The 26,920-nt window shown below is 41.1% G+C and overlaps 1 protein-coding gene across 9 annotated transcripts in view; it reads right to left on the reverse strand.

Annotated features, from left to right (window-relative positions):
- THSD4 (thrombospondin type 1 domain containing 4) overlaps positions 1-26,920 on the reverse strand; it is an 827,407-nt gene that overhangs the window by 755,511 nt on the left and 44,976 nt on the right. The window contains exon 1 of one of the 9 annotated variants that reach the window (XM_068275541.1): positions 26,517-26,569. The exons of 7 other annotated variants lie outside the window; for them this stretch is intronic. The gene's annotated coding sequence lies outside the window, so the exon portion shown is untranslated. Of the gene's footprint in view, positions 1-19,554; positions 19,578-26,516; positions 26,570-26,920 lie in introns of those variants that run through there. One more of the 9 variants, XM_068275539.1, reaches the window with a different exon arrangement.

The following is a 26,920-nucleotide window of genomic DNA, read 5'->3' on the forward strand; positions in this document are numbered from 1 at the left end:
TGATACAGACAATACGGGCCATTTAACCCCTTTCCACATTATCCTCAGCTAAAGTATATTTCCAAAGGTTGGAACTGAAATAAATGGATTATTGTACTGTTGTACAGTAACCGTCCAAGACATCTTGTTGATATTATGACATTTAAAAAGAAACAAACACCACACCAAAAAAAAAAAAAAATTACAGCAGCGCATATTTTGGTCTTCTTGGAAAGGAAGTGTTCAGATAACAGATTCCACGTGTATTAAGCAATCCAAAGAACTGTTAAAATACGTGTATTAGAACAAGTATAATCATTACAGTATGTTGCAGACCAAAACAATTAAGCTTTCCAAAACAATAAACACACAAAAAAGAAATAATTTTAAATAATAATGCAAAAAAAATAATCACAGTTTCAGTTTAAGGAGTAGCCTAAAAGCACAAGGTAGTAAACTTGCATCAATTAGCAATAGACTACTTTTTCTTTGTTACACTGAATGTCTGTAGTACTATCTAATATATTTTCGAGCCCTATCCCATAGAGTCCTATCAATCCATCCTATGCACTGATGAGGACCAGAAAGCCCCAGACATCTGTATGGTTGTTGGATGGTTGCGGCTCTGTAAAATGTATAAGCTATAGGCTCATTATACACCGGCAGTTCTGTATGTGGGTCTGGCTTTTAGGGGCATAAAGAGATAATTTGCATACTCAGGAGTGATGTGTCATGGGAACCGTACGTGCTCACTTAATTATGAATTATTGCAAATATCTTCTGTTTGAAGACGGCAAAAGAATATTTAAAGTGGCCCTGCAGTGAGAGGGATATGGGGGTTGCCATTTATCATTTCTTTTTACACAATGCCTGCTTTTCTTTCTGGTTTCAGCCGTGTCTAAATCACACACCTGAAACAAGCATTTGGTTAGCGTGGACAGACTTCACGCAGAGCTACAAATCTACATCCTTGTTGTCGCTAAAGTAAATACATGAGTGTTTCCTCAGTAGAAACTCTAATTCACGTACTCGTGTTCGCATATGTTGCTGGCCTCCACAGTAGTGTGTCCAGTGGTCAGATTAGTGTCCCACTATGCCTGCTATTCATTGTAGAAACTTCAAAGGAATTTTTTTCACAACATTAAGCAGCTTGTGCATTTTCTCCCTCCCATCATCATATAACAGAACACACTGCTCAGCCAGGAGCTGATCAGTGTGCCTGTGCAACAATCATTACAAAACCGCTGCACAAAACCATCTGTAAAACTCGTTTTTAGCGGTACAACTTAAGCATGAAAGCATTGCAAATGTCAGTGTTTAAAGGAATACTATCGATGTATGCATTTATTTTTAAATGCTGTATGTTGTAGCACACATTAGGGCAAGTACTAGGAGCAATTTGATTCCTCACACAGCTGTTCCTCTCAGCTGTAAAATCCTCCGTCAGTTTTGGCGTCAGTGTTGGATACAAATGTATCTAATACTGAGCTCCCAGAGGGCTAGACCATGTCTCTGCAAAGGGGAGATGCTATCAACTCCTCAGTTTATAGTTTAATTATCACCTTGCTGAAAGAATCTTGTTGATATGGTGGTAAGGGGTTAAAGATTCTAGCAATGTGTGTTTATTATCTTTGCTTCTCTTTACTGATAAAGATACTAATAATACTAATTGTAGACAGTGGTCTGCCCCTCTCAGCAGCTTGTAAAGTGGATGCAGCCTGGAGTGAATCGCCTCAAGCAGGCAGCCAGTCTGAGTGTAAACACAGACTCCTGGTATAGCTAGTTATATTCCAGCAATATTCCAGCTCATTTAGTTACCTGTTACCACCTCAGATCAGCCTATTTCTCCTCATGTCTGCTGCATGCTGTGAGTGACACAGTAAAATATATTTGTGAGCTGTGTGACAGAGTAACCAAGCAGCTCAGGGTGACTCAAACTACTATGAGCTGTGTGAGAAATGAATTTTTAAGCAGGGATAGTGAGAGAGACCTGGGTGAATAAATAAAGTGCCCCTAGCACTAGTGGTAATGTGTACACTAATATAGAGTATTAAAAAAAAAAAGTTGTTTCAATCGATAGTACTCCTTTAAAATGAAATAAATATGGCAGCTTCACTTTTCCTCTGTGACTTCTTTCACACAGGAGGCTGAATACACTTGTCAGGAAGTTCACCCTCCCACCTACTGGACACCAAGCACCTTCCAGGAGCATTTGTAACCCCAAGGGTGTCAGAGCTTGACATGGAGTGCAGTTATCCTGTCAGCAAAAACACAAAACATCATGTGGCATCTCAATGCAGTCACACCCACACTTAGATCTGACTTTGGCCTCAATTCACGGAGCATTATCAAACGTTTATCAAACACTTTATCAAACGTTTGATAATTTACCTCATGGGTAAAATCTCATTTTGAATTCACTAAGGTGTTATATATTTGTTGAACGTTTTATTGGTAAAACATTCGATAAATATATAACACCTTAGTGAATTTAAAATGAGATTTTACCCATGAGGTAAATTATCAAACGTTTGATTAAGTGTTTGATAAACGTTTGATAATGCTCCGTGAATTGAGGCCTTTGTGTGACAAACACCGCTGCACAGCTCAAGCTGAGGACTAGGACACACCTGGCCAGTGCAAGTGAGCAGCTGACAGGTGGTGGATTCACCATCTTTAGTCTCCCACATGAAAGTAGGGTCATTTTAACATAGATGGCTGATAGCTCTGCTGACTCCGTTTTTTGGAGAAACTACTGGGCAATTTTCCAATTCCATCATCACCCACATGAGGTAATCAGAAAGAAGCAGGAAATAGGCAGTAGCCAGTCTCCCTTGTGTGCATAGATCACCTGACCCCACCGACTTCCTTCCTCTTCTGAGAGTTAAACTTTTTGTAACCCCACTGCAACATAACTGACTAAAGTCATATCTCTGTGTTCCTCCCCAGTGCGTAAGCGCTTACTAAAAAAAGTAAGTAACCCTTCCACCACCCTCCCCAGTTTCTTTATAAAAAAAAAAGCTTATAAAAGGGCATAATGAAAAAAATAAAAAAATTATTAAATACATTTAAAAAAAAAATTATAAAAGGGCAGGGTGAGAAATGATCGCTTATTTTAGGAAGCATAGGGTGATGAGAGATAGGCCTGAACGATTTTAGGAAACAATTGAATTAAGCTATTTCTGTCCGAAATCACGATTTTGATTCAATTCACGATTTCCTTCAACCTTTGTTTTCCCTCTGTGCCCCTCTCTCTCTGTCCCCTTTGTCTTTGTGCCCCCTTTGTCTGTTTCTCTCTGTGCCCCCTCTGTGTCTCTCTGCACTCACCTCTGTGTCTCTATGTGCTTGCTCTGTCTCTCTCTTTGCCCCATGCTGCAGCAGTGCTGGACATACCTGCCAGTACGAGTCCAGCGATGCCCATCTATCCACTTCTCCTCCTGCAAGCTCAGATGCATGGCATACTTCCTGTATGCCATGTGACATACAGGAACCAGGAAGTATGCCGTGCACAAGAACTGATAGGGGACAGACAATGTTGGACTGGGATTGGGTGTGGAAGGTATGTGCAAAGCTGCATGCGACAGGACTTGGGGGAAGTTTGAAGTAGCTTCTCCAAACTTCCCCCATGCGGAAATGATGTAATTGCAGAAATTGCCATTTTGACGATTCTGAAATTGAGATCTTGCTGATTGCCATTTCGGTTTAAATTCGATTTATCTTTCAGGCCTAATGAGAGATATATGTGTTTTCTATAACCACACTGTGGAGGGTGAGGGAGAAGTTGAATGCTTGACACCCAACAGGGAAGAAAGAGTTAATCTCTTTCAGCACAGGGAGGAGGTGGTGGGGTCTTGCAGGCTACTATTTGCTGGGGAAGAAACAGCCAAGGAAGCAGAAAAGTATTTAAGATATAAAAACCATACAGATGTGCAATACACAATATTCTTTGCATTTTTCATACCTATGCTTATAGTCCTGCTGCGCTACGGCTATAAAATGTATATAAGCAAAAAGGGAAAAGGGCAAGTGATATCCTTACTGCAGGTTTATACTTAGACTCCAGTAAAAGTAGGCTTCACAGCACAGGAATAAAATTTCTCAGTTTCAAGAGTTATATATCTATACTTAACTGTGAAACCAAACTCTTCAGTCTTATCCGGTTTATGAGAATAATCATATATCTCACTCTAGAGTGAAAGGGGCTGGAATCTGGCTTGTGATGTATCTAGGCACACGCAGAGTGGCTGGACAGAAGCCTCGAGCTGTTCACAGCGCCAGTTATCATCACTCTCTGTCGCCGGACAAAGCCTAGCTTCATTACAGGAAAATAATGGTTTTCTAGAAAGAGGTCATAACATCGGAGTAACAGGAAGATTGATACTGCATTTTAGATACAAGATGATTACTTAAAGTGGACCCAAATTAAAAATACAAGATTTCAGAAATAAAATCTATTTTCTAAATTATAATAATAAATAGCAGCCTTTTTTCAGCTGCATGATGACAAGTATAAAATATTTTACATTTATTGGAGGAACCCCTCCCTTCCTTTCATATTGCCGGGACAGAATCCGGCAAACTGGTGGAGTAGGTGGTGTCTGGTAAAGGAGGAATTGCTAATGGCTGCCACCTGTATAACTCTAGTTATGAAAAGAGAAGGGTGAAAAGCATGCACTGAAATGCTCATAGGCTTAAAGAAGTGTTTATTTATCTTTGCATGTGTCAGAGTGGTGCAACTAAATATTTTGAATTAAAAAAAATGTTTGGTTTGGGTCTGCTTTACCCTAAAAAACACTTGTGAAATGTAGTTTTAAAATACAATTAAAAAAAGACTATTGCTAATATAATTTAAAAACTAGCTATAGTTAGGAGGTTTACAGATACTCTCCTACTTACAAATTTTTGGGCTGCAAACTTTCATACATGGAAACAAAGTTATTACACATTTTTGTTATGACATGTTACAGTATGGTATTTAAAGCACATAAAAACAACATAAAAAGAGTTTATACCATACGTCTGAATCAAGGGAAAATATTTATCCACCTGTACCAATCAATACAATACATGCTGGATTTAAGCCAACACAAAACAGACTGTAAGGCTGCTTTCACAGTGCGACATTACAGCCGCACGTTACAGCAGCCTGTAACGCAGCCCAACTCACAGTAATGTAAAATCAATGGGCTGTTCACAGTGCCCACGTTGCGTTGGAGTATAACGCTGCACGTTAAATGAAAGTGCAGCGTGCTGTGCAGTATACTCATATTTGGCTGCGTTAGACTGTTTGCACATGCTCAGTAATGTTTGTTTGTTTTTTTAAATGTGCCGCATGCGCCGTTTTCGTTCGATCCGTATGCGTCAAAAAGTGTGCATCACGAGACGCGTAACGCAGTGCAATTTAACGTCCAACTTCAAAGCTAACATGCGTTGCGTTAGAAGCACATTATAAGACCTTAACGTTGCATCAAACGCAACATCTTAATGTGAAAGAACCCTGAAACATTAACACTGAGCTGAGCCAAACTTCAACGTCTGTTTGAGGTTAATAGCTAGACTGTCAAATGAAGTGGCCACAAACAATTGTCTTCAATGCTATTGTCAAATGCCTGTCTGGCGTATGATACTCATTTGTTACTTAAAATACATGCAAAAAGAACCTGAGCACAGAGTAATACTCTTTATTTGCACTATCAACTATCAATTTAGGAGTATTCCTTCTTCAGATCCTGAACTTAAAGACTCAAGCTGAATTTGGTTGTACAGACTCTGATGAAGGGGATACTCTTGTTGAAAGAAGGAATATTCCTGTTACTATGAACTCCTGTTCATACTGGTAATGGGATTTCCATGTACTTCTCCATAGCAGGGCCACTGGAGAGAAGCTTTACCTACCTAAAAAGGGCTATACGAAGCACAGAAAACCTTTAAAAAAAAACCAGATCACTTGTAATAAAATACATTTACCACTATGGGCGAGAATTATAAACCTGTTTGGAGAAATATATAGAAATCCTATTACTGGTAAGAGTACTTACAAACTCCAAAACAGGGTCACTGGAGATCTCACAGGTTACCTTTCTATCAGGTTAGGACCACATTGGACAACACAAAGCATTCATAGGCCAGATCTTGCTTTGACCAGGTCTCCAATAGATAGTGTTTGATGACAATTGAGAATAATGCCTTTGTGGCTTTGTTACAGATTTGGGAAACTGAGGCAATATCTCTTTCCACCCAGGAAGAGGCTCTAAAATGTTATGGTGGTTCAAAATCTGATTTCACATACGCTAATCAATAATTAATTGATTTAACCAGCTACTTAAAGTAGCTTTTGATGCATTTAGTCCTTTCAAGGATCCCTGGAATTTTATGGTAGAATATTGTCTATTTTCCAATCTTTAGTTTAAGAATGCAACTCCCAAATTGTTCCTAACCTGCACTAGTTGGAGTATTACAAAAAAGACAGGAACACTATCTGTTGTTCTGTATGAAAGGAAAACACTGCCTTAGGAAGAAACTACGGATGGAGTTTAAACATAATTCTATCAATCATAATCTACATATAAGAATGCGAAATAAGGGTCTAAATCTCTCCAATGCGTCTTGAAGTTGACTGCTATTAGAAAACAGGTATTGTGTTCGGCTCTTGAGAGAAGAATCCTGCAAAGGTTCAAACATACAGAGAATACTACATTTTAAAATCCCAAGAAGACCCCTTCTTATTGTGGATAGCTGACTCACTCTAACCTCACTAAATGAAATAAAAAATGTTAGGAATGTTTAATTCCTCAATAAACACATTATCCATATTAAATTTAGAGAAGGCCATCCAAACCCTAAGGTAAATATCGAAGGACAGTGGGGGACATTTATCAACAGTGTCTAAGACAAAATATTGGTTGGTTTTTAGTATTCCATGCAGAACTGTCTCAGGCGTCTGGCACACTACATGAGATTCTGATTTTTTTTTTTATACAATCCAATGTATAAAAATAAATAAAAAAAATTAGAACCACATGTAGTGTGCAAAAAGGTCTGAGACATCGTAAGAAATTACTAGATAGTGCAGTTTCCGTCTAAAATTGTTGTAAAATAGAAGGCGTTAGGAAGATCTCTCAGCTAGCGCAGTGTGTGAGGGAAATTGCTGTTGCTGAGGTAACCAATACATCTGCTGTATTGATGCTGGCAGGCTCTGACTGAGGAATTCAGCAGGGGGAGGAGCACCTCCTGCACTATCTGTAGAACTGCTATTAAGCACTTCTTAATCAGCAACAGTTTAGGTATGGATTTGCACTTTTCTTAACTGTAGTGCAGCTCTAGAAATACACGCTAAACTGCTGTTATTACATAGGATTTAAAAATTTTCTTATCATGCAGAACAGTCCCTTTGCTGGTTAAAACTGTTTAAGCAGAAAAAAACTGTCATTAAGGCGTTGCCAAATCTGGCCAGCTCTTCCAAGAGTCGGCTGCAGTCCTCAGTTTTTGGGTCTTGGCAGCGTGGCCGGGTTCCATCCCAAACACGTGGAATCCCCAGTGTCCCTCTAGGCATGAGCACAATTGCACATACTGGCTATGTGTCCATTCTACTCGGGCACAGGCACTAGCAACCTTGGATTCATTAATGAATCAGAGTGACCAATGGCCATTCTGCTGTTCAGCAGCTTATGGGCTGCTCATGCACATGGTCATATGATTGGTTGCTGTTCTTATGAAGGTGTATCCCTGTCAGTGTGCTCTTGCTTGTGATAACGTTAAGTTGGGGTATTCTGCTGGGTGTGATTAAACTGCAGATTTCTCATGTACACCCTTGCCTGACCATTGGACTGTGGATTGCTGCCTGGACCAACATTGGAATTGAACCTGACTTTGCTTTTGCGTTAACCTTTTGTACAGTGATATATTCTGATCTGCCGTGTATGACCCTTGGACACTTATTGCATAAGATTTTCATACAAATTTTTACTACACCTCTGAATTTCTGTTGTCGGACTGTATACTTCTCTACCTGTGTTCTTAGTGTGGTTCTGGTGGTACTTTTGCCTTCCCGGCCTCAGTCTCAATTTTTTGCGCAATTAAAGGCCTGGGTGTAACCGAGTGCTGGGACAAAGTACTGGTCTTCCCGTGGCTGAGCGAGGATGCACCACAAAGGGTGAAGACTCCGAAGGAGATTGAAGTATTGAGACTGAAGGAAGGTGGTCCACAGACAGGGATATTTAAAGGAGAAACCAGGCCTTCATCTAGTAAGGAGCAATTAGGATTATCAGATTTTGTTCTACCTGAACTTTCTGGGATTACACATGAATCCCTTCAATTTCTTTGTATTCTGTGACTGTCATTTCTTTCCCGCCTCTTGTCTACCCTTGAAATTTTTTTGAAGAACTTAAAAATTATTTTTAGTAATGTTTTATGTGTACCCCCCCCCCCCCCCCAGCCTGTGCATTTGTACATTATCGGTCACCCCATCCCCAGAATATCCTCCGCTGTGTCCGCACTGAATTTCCGCATTGGCACTCCACGTGGCTACAAGCATTATAACACCTGAGGCGCATGTATGACATCAGACAACGGCAGACACTTGGGGGACAGCATGACAAGTAAAGTGTAAATGCAAGTGCACCAGGGGCACATACAACATGTAGGAGGGACAAAGGCTGGATGTTTCCATTGTGTTCATCTTCCAAGATGTTTGTACACCATTACCACCGGGCACCAAATTGAGCATGTTGGCCAGAGATTTCACAGCACATCCATTCACTACATTAAACCAATTGACGGCTGAAATTGGTCAAATTGTTGATCGGGCATGCTCTTGGTGGCACCAATTTTCATCCAACTCAATAATTATTGAATCGGGTGGTCGATCAGCTGCGAAGTTATCAGATGTATGGCCACCTTAACTGATTAGATGCAGCCCAGTTTTAAAGATTAGTGTGCTTCAACCACTTTATCTACTGTTTACAAACAATGTTTAATACAGAGATCTCACAAAAGTGCCCATTAACATGACCAAATAACCATGTCAAAAGGCTTGCCCCAGCCACCTGCTTGTTAGGACAGAGCCATCATACTGTATTCAGTGTTCTCCCCAGGCTCTTTTAGCCGGGTGCTCCACCCGGCTAGTTTTGGTGACCACCCGGCTGTCATCGGCTCACCTCCTCCTATGCTGTAAGCAGAGTTGCTCACAGAAGCACTGGCCCTGCATTCTCATCTCGCCCCATTTGGCTACTTTTTCATGCCACCCAGCTACTATTTCATGCCACCCGGCTGGAAAAATTTCCTGGGGAGAACACTGGTATTGTAAATGGAGCCGTTATTCACACACTGGACAGAACAAAGTCACACCACCCCCTGGCACACAAAGATGGACTTACAACTCTGACCCGAGATCACACACATACTGTAAACCCATTTTTTGCAACATGCATATTATTTAATGTTTTTCAGTATGGGTAAAGTGAAATAAAGAGAACACCTGTATCCAAGTTACTGAAAAAAAAAAATGGAAGCTTAATCCTTTAAATCAGCAGACCACTCTGCTACACACTTCAGTGTAAAGACCACAAACAAAAAAAAGTAGAAATACAAGTATAAAATTAGCACCCCAAAACAGCCTTATTATATGAAAACCAATTGATATAGTCACTGACAGTGAGCAGGATGTTGCAAATACCAACTTTCCTCTGCATGCTCACACAGTATAGCTTGGTGCTAGGGCTCGGATATCACATATATATCCTCTAACATACATGGTAGGGCATTCATTTTATGAGCTCAAGTGAGTTTGGTTACCGCTTGATGTGTTTAACCCTTCCACTTCTTACAAAAAAGGATTACAGTTCCTTCTACAGACCAACGAGTATCACTTATCACAACGGTTTATAAGAGTTTAGGGAAATGTACACACCCATATGCAGACAACACTTGCAAAGCCTACTGCATGCTGGCCGTATTATCAGTGCTCCGAATCCATTATAACAGCATATTAAAGCATAAAGGAAAAAAAGGTTAGTGACCAGGGAAGGCAGCTAACTCATATTGTTCCCATTAAGATAACTGAGATCTCCCGAAGCTTACTTAAAAAGCAAAAGTGGAATGAAATTCAATCACTCGGTAATTTAAGAGATTCTTGAGGAAAAGGCCGCTGAGCTCTTGCAACATGGCACCAATAAAGCAGTTTAACCTGACATCCACATATGACTGCCTCATGTGTATTTTGTAGCATATGTGGCCATGTAAACTCACAACCATGCACATCAGTCATGCTCCTACTATACTATATTCTTTATCTCTTACACTACTTCATATTTATCTTACACCCTGGACAACCTATTGATCACTGAGAACACCCAATATGACAAAGGCACTGGAAAGATGATGCCTGCAACCAAGTATTAGCTATCTTTATTCAGTAAACATGCTAACCAGCCCCACCAATGGATGTTAGCATCAGCACATCAAAGTTTCTAGCAGCCAAGTTTGTTGCATACAGATTTGTTCTGCTCTGTATTCCAGCAGTTGCAGCGCTACTATTGATGCTGGAAATATATCAGTGGAAAAATATTCTGTAGAAGTTTTTGCTTTGACGGTTCTGTATCTTAAAGGGTACCTGAAGCCATTAGCATAATGGTGACTGCCATATTTATTTCATTTTAAAACAATACCAGTTGCCTGGCATCCTGCTGATCATTCTGGCTGCAGTAGTGTCTGAATCACACACCTGAAATAAGCATGTAGCTAAACTTGTCAGATCTGACAAGAATGTCAGAAACACCTGATGTGCTGCATGCTTGTTCAGGGCCTATGGCTAAAAGTATTAGAGGCAAAGGATCAGCAGGATAAACAGGGAACTGGTATTGTTAAAAAAGTAAATACATTTGGCAGCCTCCATATCCCTCTCATGCCAGGTTCCCTTTAACCCTGAAACGCAAAAGACATTTTTAAAGACAGAAACATCCCAACTACAGCAAAAAGCAGGTCTAGAGTGGAAATGCAAATAAGTACAAAAGCTTGTCTGTGCCAGATTTACTGTAAATGGCTCTGAAATTGTTGTACAACACTTGCTACTGTGATATCTTTGAATACTATATACGAATATTTATTAAAGAGACAACGTAACAACATATAGTAGAATGCAAAACATTATTCGGCATTCCTGAATTTACACCAATTACCGTATGTTGGTTTCAGTATCAGAAGCACTTCCTGTATCTACCGTATATATTGTTGTATATTGGTATGTAACCTCACCGTACATTTCTATAGATGTTACTTTTTCAGGTTTTAGGCACCTCACAAGCTCTGTAGAAAAGCATAGCAGTTCCTTGATCAAACAATATATTTCATTCCAATTAAGGTAGCCCCCAGCTTAGAACAAATACAAGCGTTCAGACCCGTTCTTTTAAGACGCATATTATTCCTCACAAAGCTCAGAATTCCACGGTTTGAATCTACTTCACATAACTGTGACCTCACACCAGCCAACCTATTTGTCTCTATTTATTAGGACAGACCTCCAAGGTTAAAAAGGGATGATTTGTGCCCTGCAAACACAATAACAAAGAGTACTATAGTTGTACAATGAAGAGCAGTCTACAGATGGTAACTGAAAGCTAATGCCTGATATGTGTATTGAGAGTGGCTAAGGACCATGAACGCTTCAGTATTGTGGAGCAGGATGTGAAATCCATTGATGCTTTTCAAGCAAATGAAGAAATTCTTAGTTCCAAATGATGTCACCCATAAAGGAGTTTGGAATACAGCCTATATTTCAACTTGTGTTGTTTTTAGCCAGTAGCGGAAGAACGGTCAGTGCGTTTTACAGCCTTCTTCATGGATGGAGCATTTATTGCTTCATAATCAATTTGTGTAACACACACAAATCAGGTTTCTGCAGTAATTAGGACTACGAGCCTAGATGCCAGATGCAATGTTATTACAGAGCTTTAAAGCAGTATTTTGGGCATGGGTACCAATATTGATCCATAAGCAGAAACCAACATACTCATCCTCCTAGGTAAGGCTTCCACTGGTCCCCATCCTCATCTTCTAGACTTTATAGGTTTCTTCTCCCCTTCATGACAGTGGCGAATATCCCTCAGACATTTCCTGGCCAACATATTCTGCTCTCTCCAGTAACAGTTACTGTGGGAAGGTAAGCTGAGTAGGTTTACATGACCACAACCCACTTTCCTCTGGGTAGATGAACAGTGAAGGACTTAGACACTCATTGAACATTTACAACTGTACAGGGGGGAAAAGACCTGCAAAGTTAAGGAGTAAAGCAGAGGACAGAGTCTTTCTGGGAGTTAAGTGTATGGTTTTCTCTCTACAGGTGTTTTTTTCCCCTAGAGAAACACATCAAAGTGGCACATCACAGAGCGACATATATATTAATGCTGGACAGTGAGGTAAAGGATAATAATGTGGCAGGTTTTTACTGCTGTCTGGATTCTTGGTACAAAGCTTTATACTAAATGCCCATACACACGCATGATTAATGACAACCACCAATAACAACCGCCTCAGACGATAATCATGCATGTGTACAGTGGCCCCCGACTGCCGCTCTGCAAGTGATACACCAGATGGATCAACTTGGCCGAGACTGGCCAACTCCATCGTGCACACTGCTTCACCACCACACACACGTTGTTCATTCATCCACACGCCTCCCCACATAGCAACACAGCACATCGTCAGCTACACAACTGACACCCGCGCAGCATCAGCCCTGTGATGTTACCCAAGGGAACGGGTCCTGATCCCCGAAGGGTGGCATCAGTCAAAGGTGTATACTCAACTTTATTGTCTCAGTGATAAGATCAGTAAGAACAGGAAGTGTGGTCTGTCTCCAGTGGGGACAGTGGAAATAATTCAAAACTGTAGTGAAGTAGTATATGAAAGACTGTGTGGCTTTTTTTCCTGTTTTTGTCACTGCTGAGATGTTGTTTCCATCTATTCCTATCCTATCCCAGGGGCAATGTCAATGCATGCACAAAGTGAGGAAAAATATCCTCAATGGGGATACACAAAGAAATGAAAAAAAAACGGACATGATTTAAGCTATTAGCTGTACAGAACCAAGGGCTACAAACATCAATATGTTATTTAACTGGCTTTATGAGAATATGAGCAAGGCTTTGCTGTTATCCAACATTTTTTAGTTACTTCCAGATTAGATCAGGCCATCACCATAGCTTATCTGCAATGCATTGTTTCTATGATTAATAAAACATGTTCCCAGGCATTACATTACAAAATACACATTGCTTAGAAAGATTAGGGGAAAAAAAACCTAGAAAAGGAGTTTGCTAATACTTAGGATTTGAAGAAAAACATTTCTACAAAAGTATACAGTAAAAGTCACACAGACGCCACAGCTATGTATGGAGAAGACTACAGGGGAAAATATTCATTTTGCTCAGTGACCCAGCATGAAAACAAACTATATTGTTATAGCAGCAGTGGGTGTAGGGTCAAGAGTCCTTCACTATTGTCCCAAATAGACTGAAGAAGCTGCTTAACATATTCACATCCACTTTAAACTAATACATAAATGTTAAGCAAATGTAACCTTTTGCCTTTTTCAATTTATCTGCTTTCACGCAAATACAATTTTCAACTCTCATATGAATACCATAGTCATACAGGGTACCCTGTTACATTTACATTACACAGGTGGTTCTAGGTCTCCATAATTAAACTAGTTTCAAGAGAATTGAAGTCTTCCAGTAGAATTTCTACAGTAAGAGAATTCACAAATCAAATGATCGATTTGCACTTCTTTGATTGGATGGTCACAGTCATGCTATCATCTCACTGCTACCTTGCGTTGACCCACATGAATGATACATGAAGCAAGCAGTTGTTTGTTCCTAGTAAATACCCAAATAGCTCATGGTGAACCAAATCCACTTGGAGACTATATGGGGCTAAGAGAGTCTGAAAAGCCCCCTTACTAAAAGCAATGCTGAATATAATTTTGCCTTCTTAAAACAGAAGGTATTTGTGATAATTCAACTTTAAAGGACATCCAAGGTGGAATTAAACAATTTGCTATTACTTACCTGAAGCTTCTTTCTGCCCCCTGTAGTCTTGTAGGAACCTCACTGTCCTCCCGTTCCCCCTCGCACCTCCTTGATCAGACTCCCATAGCCGAGAGCATTTTACACATGCGCATTTAGGAGTCTTAATGAACTGTGCATGCACAATCCATCTATGGTCAAGTACACTCGATTACTATCTGCCATAGTCTCTATATAATCTCTCCCTCTAAACAGAAGCACTGCAATCACAGTATCTGTCAATGGTACTAAGTGAACTCTATGTATAGTAGACAGTTGTTTTAAATTTCTGAATTTTAAGAATTCCCTGAACCATTACACAAAAAAATATCCCTTAAGTTACATCAGTTATTGCAGTGTATTTTCAAACAACTTTTCCCTCACTAATAGGCCAATATGCAATTCCCTTTTTCTCCTGAGTTTTCTGCAAGGTTATATTTTAATGTCAATAAAATCACTATTAAACCACCAGCAAGCAAGAACATACACAACATAATATAAATAGTAAGTTTGCACTTACTTGTTGGTACTATTTCAATTGCTAAGTGCTGAAAAGTTACTTTAAATAGAAGATTAAAAATGATCTCCTAGGAGAAAAAGTTAATTGCATATGAGCCAAAGTCTGATTTAAAATGTTAGTTCATATTGCTCTTTATGTCCGAGAAAATGTTGTGTCTTGGCCTCAGTCTATACCTACAGCTGTTGTGCTAACAAAGATAATGACGTTCTCCTGAGGGAATGGACATTACTGATTCTCAGGCTCCCTTTCACAATAGTGCATTGTGGTACCCTGTTTTGAAGCAGGGTAACACTAAAACAATGAATATTACGTTCTCCTGAGAGAATAGACAGTACTGATCCTCAGGTCCCTTTCACAATGGTGCATTGTGTTACCCTGTTTTGATGCAGGGTAACGCTAAACCAAGGAAAGTCCATGGGGCTTTTGATACCTGGCGCGGTGCGATGTGCCTGGTAGTCCTCAATCTGACGTGTGGGCAACACTGGAGCATCCACGTGTTAGGAGCCAGCATACGTGGTGACATATGGCCCAGAAGTCATGTAATTCTAAGGCAATGCACATTTTTTTAACTGTTTGGTGTTTTTTTGGACTATATGTACCGAGCACATTTTTTCAGGACACCTACACGTAATACGCATTTCTCCTACAGGAAATGAGCACTAGAGAGCCTCTTTTAGGCTCTCATTAGCACACATGCATCCTATTACCGCCTATTAGCACAGGTATCTGTTTTTTTTTTGGCGTTGCAATCGGATAATCCAATAGCGATGGTAATTAGATGCATAGAATTCCTGCATCCATGCAAATTTAATGCAAAATGCATGCAACTTGGAACTGGGTTAATCAAAATCTACAGGAAGGGCATACTCACCTTAAAAAATGGTCCGTTTAGCAGGAAACCGGACCGGATGCCAACAGATCCAATGTCAATAAATAGGATCTGTTCACATTGCTCTGTTAAAACGGATCAGTTCGGCCTGTTCCGCTAAAGGGACAGCAAGTTTGGGGACGTATCAAACGGCACGTCACATTGACCACACGTTAACGTTCCACGTATCAGTTTTTCATCTCAACAGTGTGAGCCCGACTTGAAACAATTCTCCATACTGCATAAAATTTGCATGCAAGCCAGAATTATTTGAATCTCAGGGACCATCTCAATAAACATCAAATCATTAGAAGTCATGAGGATAAATTGCACCACCCAAAATTCTGCCAATATTCTACTAAGGATTCTACCTCCTCCTAACATTAATCCTCCTCCAGCTACTCCCAAAATTAACCTTACTGTAAACTCTACCCCATCTTCACAAATATCCCAGAGCTCTAGGTCCAGCCGGGACCCAATGTCACCTGATGGCCTTTCACTCCAGAGATAGCCGATACAACAGAGAGGACATTCCTAGACAAAGCTGCCTGACACTACCCATCCCTTCCTAACGTAAATTTGTGATCTGGCTATATCTGGTGCCCAAATCATATACGGCTCACCACTGAAGCCACAATTACTTTGCGGTCTATGGCGGAGCACAAATTACCAGGAGCCACAAGGTGCCCAAATTACCTGCCTCACCTATCCACAACAACAAATAATATGAAAAACGACTTTTAGAAGTAAAAGCCTAAGGCCCGGTTCACACTTGCATTTTGTGTGAAACCGGGCCGTACGTCCGGGGTCCGGGTCCCGTACTGGGGCCGTACGGATCCCTTAGGATCCGACCAGGGTGCAGTCAAAGTATCAGTTCGGCATCCGGAAAGTAACACTTCCGGATTGCCGATACTGTACTTTAAACAGGCGCGGCAGCACAGACAGGCATGGGGGGAGTCGGGGGGGGGGGGGGGGGGTATGCGACGACAGCGCACACAGTGCACACAGTACAGGACAACAGCCCACAATACAATAATGAACATACCTGGGCTGTTGTCCTGTCAGCGCTGCCGTCCTCCCCCCCTCCCCCTTCTGTCCATGCCTGGAACCCCCATGTGGCAAAGGACGGGTGCCGTAAGCACCTGTTCCTATTGCCAGTGTGATGAGAAACTTCTGTTTCTTATCACTTCCTATGGTGCGGGGAAAATGGTCAGGTTCCGGGTCAGGTGCGGTGGCCGGAGCCTGCGTTCAGGAAAAATTCTGCATGTTGGAAAAATCCTGAATGCCGCCTGGACCGCAGACCAGATTCGGATCCGGATTATGACAGACGGACGGGTGTGAATGGATACATTGAATAACATTGTATCCATTCACATCCGGGTTCGTTTGTACAGTATACGGTGCGTTCCGGGTCTGAGGAAACCGGACCTGGAACGCAAGTGTGAACCGGGCCTAAAGCTACGTTCACAGTGCTCAGTTACGTTGCATCATAACAGAGTTTAACTGATAATACCGCACGGCATTGAAAAGTAAATGTGACGTTCACAGTACATGCGATGCATGTCAATGGAGTATGTAAAAATAACGCAGATCTTGCTTTGCATTTATTCAAATATATTTGTTGACACATTCAATATTTGTCTATGGTAATGCTTGCATGTTTGAATTTTTCTGCACGGTGTCGCACTACGTTATAGCCATTGCACATGCGCACATCGGTTTTAAAAAAAGGCGGAGCTTTATACTCTTAAATGTGCGACACAAACGTTGCACACCTATGATGCAATTGTTATTCTTATGCCTCCGTTACATTACATGCCACCGCAAACCACATTACTTGCCACTTGCCTTGTATCTGCGTTGTGTAGCAATGCGAGGTGTGCGTTGGCACTGTGAACCTAGCCTAAGGGTGAGGGACAAATGTACACTTGGGAACATCGTAATAATGGGGAAAAGGGCATGGCTAAACTGGCGAGACATGGCAATAAGGAAAAACATGACAGTACAAGAGGGAAATGGTAATAATTATAGAGGCGTATGGAAATACTTATGAAAAATAGGTATACTTGCAGGGGACAGGACAATACTGGGGGAGGGGGGTATATTGATACTTGCTGGGAGACATGGCAACATGTTTTTGTTGGGGAACAGGTTAGTAGTTACGGAGGCTCAGAGCTATAATGGTCTCTTGGATTTTACCCTATTATTTAATTAATTTTATTTAAGTATTTATATAGCGTCGACATATTACGCAGCGCTGTACAGAGTATATTGTCTTGTCGCTAACTGTCCCTCAGAGGGGCTCACAATCTAGTCATAGGTCTATGTATATATTGTGTAGTGCATATAATCGCAGTCTAGGGCCAATTTAGGGGGAAGCCAATTAACTTATCTGTATGTTTTTGGGAAACCCACACAGACACGGGGAGAACATACAAATTCCTTGCAGATGTTGACCTGGCTGTTATCCGAATCGGGGACCCAGCGTTGCAAGGCGAGAGTGCTAACCACTACGCCACCGTGCTGACGCTACACATTTTCCAGGGTTAAAGAGACTCTGTAACAAAATTTTCAGCCTTATTTCTTCTATCCTATAAGTTCCTATACCTGTTCTAATGTGGTCTGTCTTACTGCAGCCTATCCTAGCTGCACAGTGGATGCATTATCTCTGTTATATAATCGAATGTTCTTTCCTTTGCCAGCTTTGTCGGCTCAGGCAGTCAGGCAGGATTGTGCTGCTCTGCTTGTGATAGGCAGAAGCTATACACACCCTCTACATGCCCCCTGCAGGCTCTGTGTGAGTCACAGACTGAGCTCCTCTCAGCCTATCACAAGCTGGTTAGCAGCCATGTCTTTTGTTTGTAAACACTGCCTAAAACTGGCAATTACAAGCCAGGATTGCAGCAGGGAGTGGCAGAAACAGCACAGAGGGGCACAGGAGAACATAATTAATAGAATGGTATGCTTTTTATTGTAAGAATTTTAGAGTACAGATTCTTTTTAAGGAGTTGACTTTATTTTGAGTATATACAGTAATGCTGGCTGCTGAAGGATTTGCAAATTCATACTGTCTGATCACATGGTGCACTTTGTCCCCTAATGCAGAGTTCCCCAACCCTGTCCTCAGGGGCCCACCAACAGTACATGTTTTGCAGAAAACCACAAACAAGCACAAGTGAGGTAATTAGTGTTACACAAGAGCTGATTAACTACCTCTGTGGATTTCTACAAAACATGCACTGTTGGTGGGCCCTGAGGACAGGGTTGGGGAACACTGCCCTAATGTATGCAAACAAGATATTTCCACAATTACAGCAAATTACAAAGGATCACTGCTCATTGCAGCTTTAGTAAATCAGACAACAAGATTACAGGGAACAATTGTCAAATTAGGAATGGAGAGGAAATAGTATAGAAGCTACATTTTCAAGCAGAAATAATAATAATAATACACTGCAGTTGATACAGAACAGTCTAGATATGGAACTGAAATGTGAGTTAGTATGCCTTTCCACTTTATTACGTGAAAGTTATTTATAAATTCCTCTACCTGTATTCAGTAATACTAGGCTGCAATCTTTAAGACATCCTCAAGATGGTGCTAGCTGCTGCCTAAGAGAAGGAGGGCTTTTTTTGTATGAAAAAGTGCTGCATCCTCACACCCTTTTGATAGGCCAGTGTATTGGCAGCACTGCAGAATGCTTATTTCTGGAGATTTCAAAGTCAGTGAAAATAATGTCTGGTCTCCCAGAATGCTCTGGGAGGAGAATTCTATATAGCTAAACAGCCTAGGCTAAGCATCACTTGGAAAGATGGGAAACATACCAATATACAGCCATATATAGATATCGGAAGAGTTTCTGATGTTGAAAACAGGAACTTACAGTAAAAGTAGGTATCCTGAATAATGTAACCCCATTTTACTATAAAGTAATATACTTGAATATGCTATTAATTGGTATTCATTAAGCAACAGCTCACATTTTTATTGACTTAAAGTGGCATAGACTAGCAGTGATGAGCTCCGGATGAAGTCCTAATGAGTTTCATTCGGATTTCATACAGATAATTGGTGCAGCTGATGTGGCGGACGAGGTGGGGGGGGGGGAGGGTAAACTTACCCAGAAGCTATCTTATTTAATCCATCCCACATCGCATCTCACACCGCGTTCACGTGACTACCATGCTTCTTCCTTCCTTTCCTGTTCCACTGCAAAAATATTTTTGTGCATAAATATCTTGGTGCTGGAGTGTATACCTTCATCCCGTATAATGTGCAAAAGACACAGAGAGGGATACAAGGAAAGCATATCATATTGTCTAGGAAACTGACCACTTGCCTTTGAAAAGCAGCAACTGGGGGACATTGCCACATTAAGTGAAAGAAGGAGGGTACACGACGACCGCACTTTGGACAATTCTTGCTCGCGTCAGGCTTATATTTAAATACTCTGAACGGAGTGAGATAGGCCTGATATAGTATGTACAGTCGCGTAGCCCAATCCCTAAGTGACACCCGTCTCACCGAGTCCAACGCGTCCTCCCAATCCTCATCATCAATGTCCAAGTCCAGTATTACCCATTTGTTTTTAACATATTGAGTTTGTTCATATTGAGTTCATGCAAGGGCACTAGAGGTAATCATTTCTGTATAGAGATCAGATGTTTCCTAGGACCTTGGTCAAGCAGGGAAAGTATTGAGTGGGGGGGGGGGGGGGGGGCGGTCAGTACCAATCCAGTGCTATTTTGTCTGCAAAAGACATGCATTATTTTAAGATAGCAAAAGCAATGAGGCTTGGGGGCTGGGAACTGCTCTGCAACTGCATCAAAGGGGAGAATAGTTCCACACTCACTATTTGGCCTAAAAAAAGAAGATTGAGCTGGCCTGCCAGAAATGTGCATCAGGTATGGTTTTAAACTCAACAAGGTATTGTACCACAATGGGGTGTGAGGTTCATAGCTACTTAGGTTGTACAGGCGACATACCCTCCTCCAGACAAGTTAAGCTTGTGATAGTATTGTTTGAGGTAGTTTAGAGGGGGGGAGGGGGGTACGCTGCCTATGCAGGTCTAGTGACACATTTTCTCTGCAGGGGTCCAAACTATATCCTAATGCCTCGGTTAGGCCTGAACAATTTTAGGAAAAGATTGAATTGCACGATTTTTGACAGAAATTGCGATTTCGATTCTGTACACGATTTTTGCTACACAACGATGGATGAGATCGCTCTGACCATCCAGTCGCTCTCTACCTGGCGGGGGACAGTCTGCAACTACTATAACTGCAGTCCCCTCTCTGCCTGTCCCATGTGTGCTGCTGGCTGGGGGGTGACAGTGACTGACACTGAAAACGTCACCTCGCTGCAGCTGCTGGCTGGACAGCTTCTAGCAATCACACAGCTATTACACTCATCTCCCCTGAGCACTGATAAGTTACATGGGGAGTCACTGCTATCATGTCACACAGTGAGCAGTGTATAGATAGGAAGTCAGCTAGAATTATGTAGGGGAATATATAATCACATTGCCCTACCTCTACATATATCTAGCTGACTTCCTATCTATACACTGCTCAGTACTGTGTGACATGACAGCAGTGACTCCCCATGTAACTTATCAGTGCTCAGGGGAGATGATGAGTGTAATAGGTGTGTGATTGCTAGAAGCTGTCCAGCCAGCAGCTGCAGCGAGGTGATGTATTCAGTGTCAGTCACTGTCACCCCCCAGCCAGCAGCACACACGGGGCAGAAGGAGAGGGGACCGCAGTAACAGTTGTTGCAGACTGTCCCCCGCCAGGTAGAGAGCTACAGAAGTGTTAGTTAATTGCTGCATTAATGGCTCTCCCGGGCAGCGCGTCTCCGGCTCTTTTCATCTTCCGGGGGCAGGGGTGGGACCAGCCGTACTTCCCGTATCTGCCCCTTTCACCAGCCTGACTGTCACCCGGAGAGGGAGGGGGCATGGTCTGATTTGTTAACCACTCACTGGCCTCCTCTCCAGCAGCTACAGGGGAATGTCTCTGTTTTATTTACATAGGCAGAGCATGTACCAGCGGCAGAGAAAACCGCAACAAAACCGAAGTTCTGACGATCTCAAGATCGTCTTAACCTTAATCATGATTTTCGGTTTAAAACCGAAAATCGTTCAGCCCTAGCCTCGGTGTTCCTGTGGTGAACCACACCGCTGTTTGCTGTAGTTGAGCAGCCAGATAGTAGTACTGTACCGACGGTAATGTCAGTCCACCCACCCAATTAGGGTTAATTAACCATTTCCGCACCCTTGCTATGCATATGTATGCCCCTATATACTTCACTTCAGGCTCAGGGGCATAGATATGCATACTGTTTACTTACTGCTACAGCTCACAATCGTCGCATCTCTTCCGTTCATATTCACCACAAACCTGTCCCACAACTGTTCTCACACCCAATCACCGTGCTTGTGATGAATCAGAGCTTCCGGGAGCAGCACAAGCTCGGATTTAAAAAAAAAAAAAAAAAACTTGACGTAAACAGCATGTGTAAACACTTGGTTCTGTCTTCTATTTATAGAACCACAAAGCGCTTTGAGTCCTATTGGAGAAAAGCGCTATAGAAATGTTATTGTATTGTATTATAGAACACGGAGTTAGTGTAGCACCATCTTGTGGCCAAAAAGTAAAACTACACCCGAATACAAGATTACACTTTCACATAGAAAAATGAAATACATTTTTATTATTTTTTGACTCGTTCCACCCCTACCCCATAGTTGCAAAATCAAAACACTTGTTAAGAAAAAAATTACATCATTAATAAAAAACAAAAAAATAAATATTACATAAAAAGTTACCTTAGGTACTTTTAATATATATGTCATGAGGATATACTACTATTGCTTTTGTAAATAAAGGCTTGAAACCATTATTCTAGTATTAAAAAAAAAAAAAACACCTTTAGTTCCAAATAAAGTATCGTCATACATTGTACTAGGGACACAATTTAAATGTTGTAATAACCAGGACAAATGGGCAAATAAAATGTGTCTGTTACAACATCAATAGCACATTTTAATGTTAAACTACAATGGCTGAAACCTGAGAAATGGTGATTTTTTTTTCTTCTTTCCTGCAAAATGCATATAACATAAAATAATTCTTAGCAAAAAAAATTCTGCCCAAAGAAAGCCTGGTTTGTTCCACAAAAAATAATATATAAATCATTTAAGTGTGATAAGTAGTGATAAAGTTATTGGTGAATAAGTGGGAGGAGCATGATGTGAAAATTGCTCTGGTTTTGAAGGGGAAAAAAAACCTGTGGTACTGAAGTGGTTAAAACAATGTTTAAGTCTTGCCCTTTTGTTGTTCCATGAAAAGTATGAAAGTTTTGTCAATACGACTGTGTGTCTGATGAAGGGAAATTGAACTCTGAAAACGAATCCGCCAAGAAACTACTTTTAGTGCAAATAAAGAGCATCAGATACAATATCTTGCTTTTCAGGCTACAAGTCCACTAACACTGCTACAATCATCAGCACTAGTTATAGTAAAACTAAGGCAAACAACTAGAGCTCTTGAAGTCTAGCTATATGACTACATGTTGACTGTAAACTGTAAAAAGAAAATTAAAGAGTGAACAGAAAGCCCACAGGCACATTTTTCAGCATGCATCCCTCCCCCAGCCAAGGTCAATGGAATCTAAAGGTCCATGGTGCTTTTCTGTCCATCTAATCCCACTAAGAATTCTACACGAACATACAGCATTTCATAGTATTTATCGTAAACAATACTGCCTTAAAAAGATTAATGTTTTAAATGTGAAGATACCACTCCGCAAAAAGAGGTAAATCATTAATCCTTTGTGAAAAGTCACATTTTTGGAAAAATTCCATCTTAAAAATTCTACACAAATTAAATATAAGACTATACGAAGGAAACAATGCCAAGGTCACAAGAAGTATTTGGATCTGGCTGAGGCTAGCACTGAACCTACAGAGCAAGAGAGTGACGACTAGTAATCTGATTTGAAAAGTATGGCTGTCCATGTTTCCTGCTTTGTTTCTTGTATCCAACTTTGAATTGTTTGAAACATATTTGCTTTGGTTACATTGTGAGAAAACATGTTTTCCCGAACATATCTTTCATATCTTCTGAACAGATGTGAAGCCAAGTACACATGCTTATCCCTGCTATTCAAAGTGAATATAAGCAACACACCAGTATTCAACAGTGGAGATCATTTGTACTGAAAGATGCTGCATTTGAAAATTATTTTCAACTGCTGGGGGTATTTATTCAGTGTTTAAAGAAAACCTGAACTGAAAATGAAAAGTCAAAATAAGCATACACAAGTCATACTTGCCTTCCATGTAGTCTACTCCTCAGTGTCTTTCTCCTGTCCCGCATCCTGTTTGTTCACTGTGATCAAGGGAATTTTCCGTCCTCCATTTTGAAAATGGCCATTACCCATAACAGCTTCCTGGTCAGCACACAGTTAAACTGTATCATCGCCCACTTGAGCCATAGGGAAACATGGACATTACCTGGTACTTCAGTTTTCCTCTCAGCTATAACTGACAGCAACTGATATTTTACTGACAGCAACTGATATATTTCAGATCTGACAAAATTTTGTCAGAACTGAAAGGGATCATTGTCAGAAGAAAATGGTGGGCTTCTGAGAGAAACTGATGGCGAGGTAACTATGCAATGTTCATTTGAAGTTACCTCATATGTTTATTTTAAATATTTTTACTCAGTACAGGTTCTATTTAATGACTGGTAATTTACTGTATGATTTGGGGCTTTCTTACTATTGGGAGTCCTGCAGTACCCCGTTTGGCCTGTTGGTGGTACTCTGTGCCCTCTAATCAATCTCTAACTCCCTGTTCCAACCGGTGAGCGGTATCCCATACAAGGACTTTTTCATGCTTCTATTGACCACAAGCATATGGCACCCATTATTATTTCAGACATCAATCTTGAATTTGTGGACTGCCTACTTCACAACTCCATCTTTGTAGAAAATTGCCAGGGCTTCAGTTACCTCAGACCTCTGTTTGTTGAGAATGCTTGCTACCATTCCTGTCTTTGAATAATCTGTGCCCGCTTCTTAACTCTGTACAGCTTTCTCTAATAAATCTGCAACTCCCTGTTCCAAGCGATGAGCGGTAGCCCATACCAGGACTTTTTTATGCTTCTATTGACCACTAGCACATGGCACCCAGGATTATCTTTAGATATCAATCATGAACTTGTGGACCACCTACTTATCGACTCCATCTTTGTAGGAAGTTGCCAGGGCTTTGGTTACCTCAGACCTTTGTATGTTGAGAATGCTTGCTACCATTTCTAGCTTAGTATAATCTTTGCTAGATTCTTACATCTATCTAGCTTTCTAATTTGGTATTGTAGTTGTTCTCTCGGCTTTGTCATTGGTTTTCATTCTGGCTTAATGTGCATATGCATATACAATCAGTGCCACCCATAATCAATATGGCTTAATGGTTAGGTTGACACTGTGGGGAGCAAGTGCTATTCAAATATGTTAAGTTTAGGCCAAGAATAGAGTATTGTTGCATGGGGGGTTTGGGGATGATCAAGCAGCTTTTAGACAGAGGGGTAAATGCAACAACAATGGGCTCATCTGTCACTCATTTATCTGTGTCACTTGGATCGCTAAGCAACATCATGGGACGCCTATACAAATGCTCAATTCTCAGCTGAGAAAGCATCGAATGGCTGCCTCAATCAAGCTCACTGTAGCATGTGTACGGGACTTTACTCTTGTTACTGACTTGCATGTTTATACCCATTTGTATATATTATATATACACTTATTTAGCTATGGATGGAGTTTATTTGCTGTATACAGGTTTATTTTCACTTGTGTTATGGTTTGAAAAAAAAAAAAACAATCTGACTGCCAGTCAACTCTTTTAAAGGGAATACAGATGGCAGATTTTATATGGATATCTGTTTCTTTTGCAGTATTATCCCTAGAGTCTGTATATTAAAATGAAATAATACTAGACTGAATTTTTGTAACAACCTGCACTCCCTCACCGGATCACCAACCATCCTCTGCAGCTATACAGAAGCCAGCATGATAACATGAGAAGAGGTAGATGGACCTGTAACACCTGTCATGCTTTATTAACAAAAATGCAACTCATTGGAGAGCATGGCAAGGATCAACAAAAATACAACATAACAACCTTTAAAGAAAAACATTTCTTTGTTATAGCTGATACAAAGCCTGCAATAAATATGCAGTGTGTCTACAGCCTGCTTTCATGGAAGCAGACATAAGGTTATCGTCCTGTGTTTATAAATTAGCTGCTCTGCTGAGGCAGTCAGCTGACTCAGCTGAGACATCAAATTACAGTTGTGATTAGTCACAGATGAGGGAGAATTAGACAGGCTAAACTCTCTAAATACATACAGGGTGCATTTCTCTAAGGCTGTTGTTCTTTGCATGAGTTCAGGTCCACTTTAAACCATGCACATTGCCTGGCTGTGTTGCTGAGGGATTTTTGTAATAAAACTTGTAATAGTTGTAGCTAGCACTAGGCTAGCTAAGAGTGTCCCCCAAGTCCCCCACACCTCTCTGATCCCCCGATCGCCGCCGCTTATATTTACCCAGCTGCGATCCCGCGAGAGCCGCAGCCTCCGCAATCAGCTTCAGTCGTCGCTATGGCATGACGTTATGACATCATGCGCAGTCCCGATTCTCCCCATAGCGAAGCCTGGAGCGGATTGGGAGGCTGCGCCATCGCGGGATACCTGGGGGGGTACGGATACCGGCGGTGATCGGGGACGATCGGAGGGGACCGGAGGGACTTTGGGAACACAGGTAGCTAGCCTAGTGCTAGCTACAACTATTACAACAAGTTTTATTAGAAAAATCCCTCCCAGGGCCATGCAATCCTCTGCGGTGGCTACCCCGAGTGTAGCCTCCAATAAATATGTCAGCCTCCATATCCCTCTTGCTTCTTGGTGAAAAATTGTAAAATTCAAAAATGTGCAAACATATATAAATAAGAAGTACATTTTTTTCCAGAGTAAAATGAGCCATAAATTACTTTTCTCCTATGTTGCTGTCACTTACAGTAGGTAGTAGAAATCTGACAGAAGCGACAGGTTTTGGACTAGTCCATCCCTTAATGGGGGATTCTTAGGGATTTATTTTCAAAAGCATTTAGTGAATGGCAGTTGCTCTGTCCAACTGCCAAAAAACTGTGTAGTGAGCAAGACGGCTGACCAGTATCATTGTTTTTAAATCCTTTTTGCAGAAAGTCTGCTTGTACCATCTTGCTGTTCAGATAGCAAATGGGCGGACACTGACTGAAATAAATGAGAAGACTACAGCCTATAGCTATAGAAATCTGATCTACAGGAAGTGGCTGAAAAATAGAATCCTGATCAGGTACTTCAAAAGTCATGTATATGACTTATTCAGCTACTCAATGACATCTTCCCTGTCAAGAACAAAACGGTGCCACTTAGGGCCCT

The sequence above is a fragment of the Hyperolius riggenbachi genome, chromosome 3 (assembly GCF_040937935.1).
Source record: "Hyperolius riggenbachi isolate aHypRig1 chromosome 3, aHypRig1.pri, whole genome shotgun sequence".
Lineage (NCBI taxonomy): Eukaryota > Metazoa > Chordata > Amphibia > Anura > Hyperoliidae > Hyperolius > Hyperolius riggenbachi.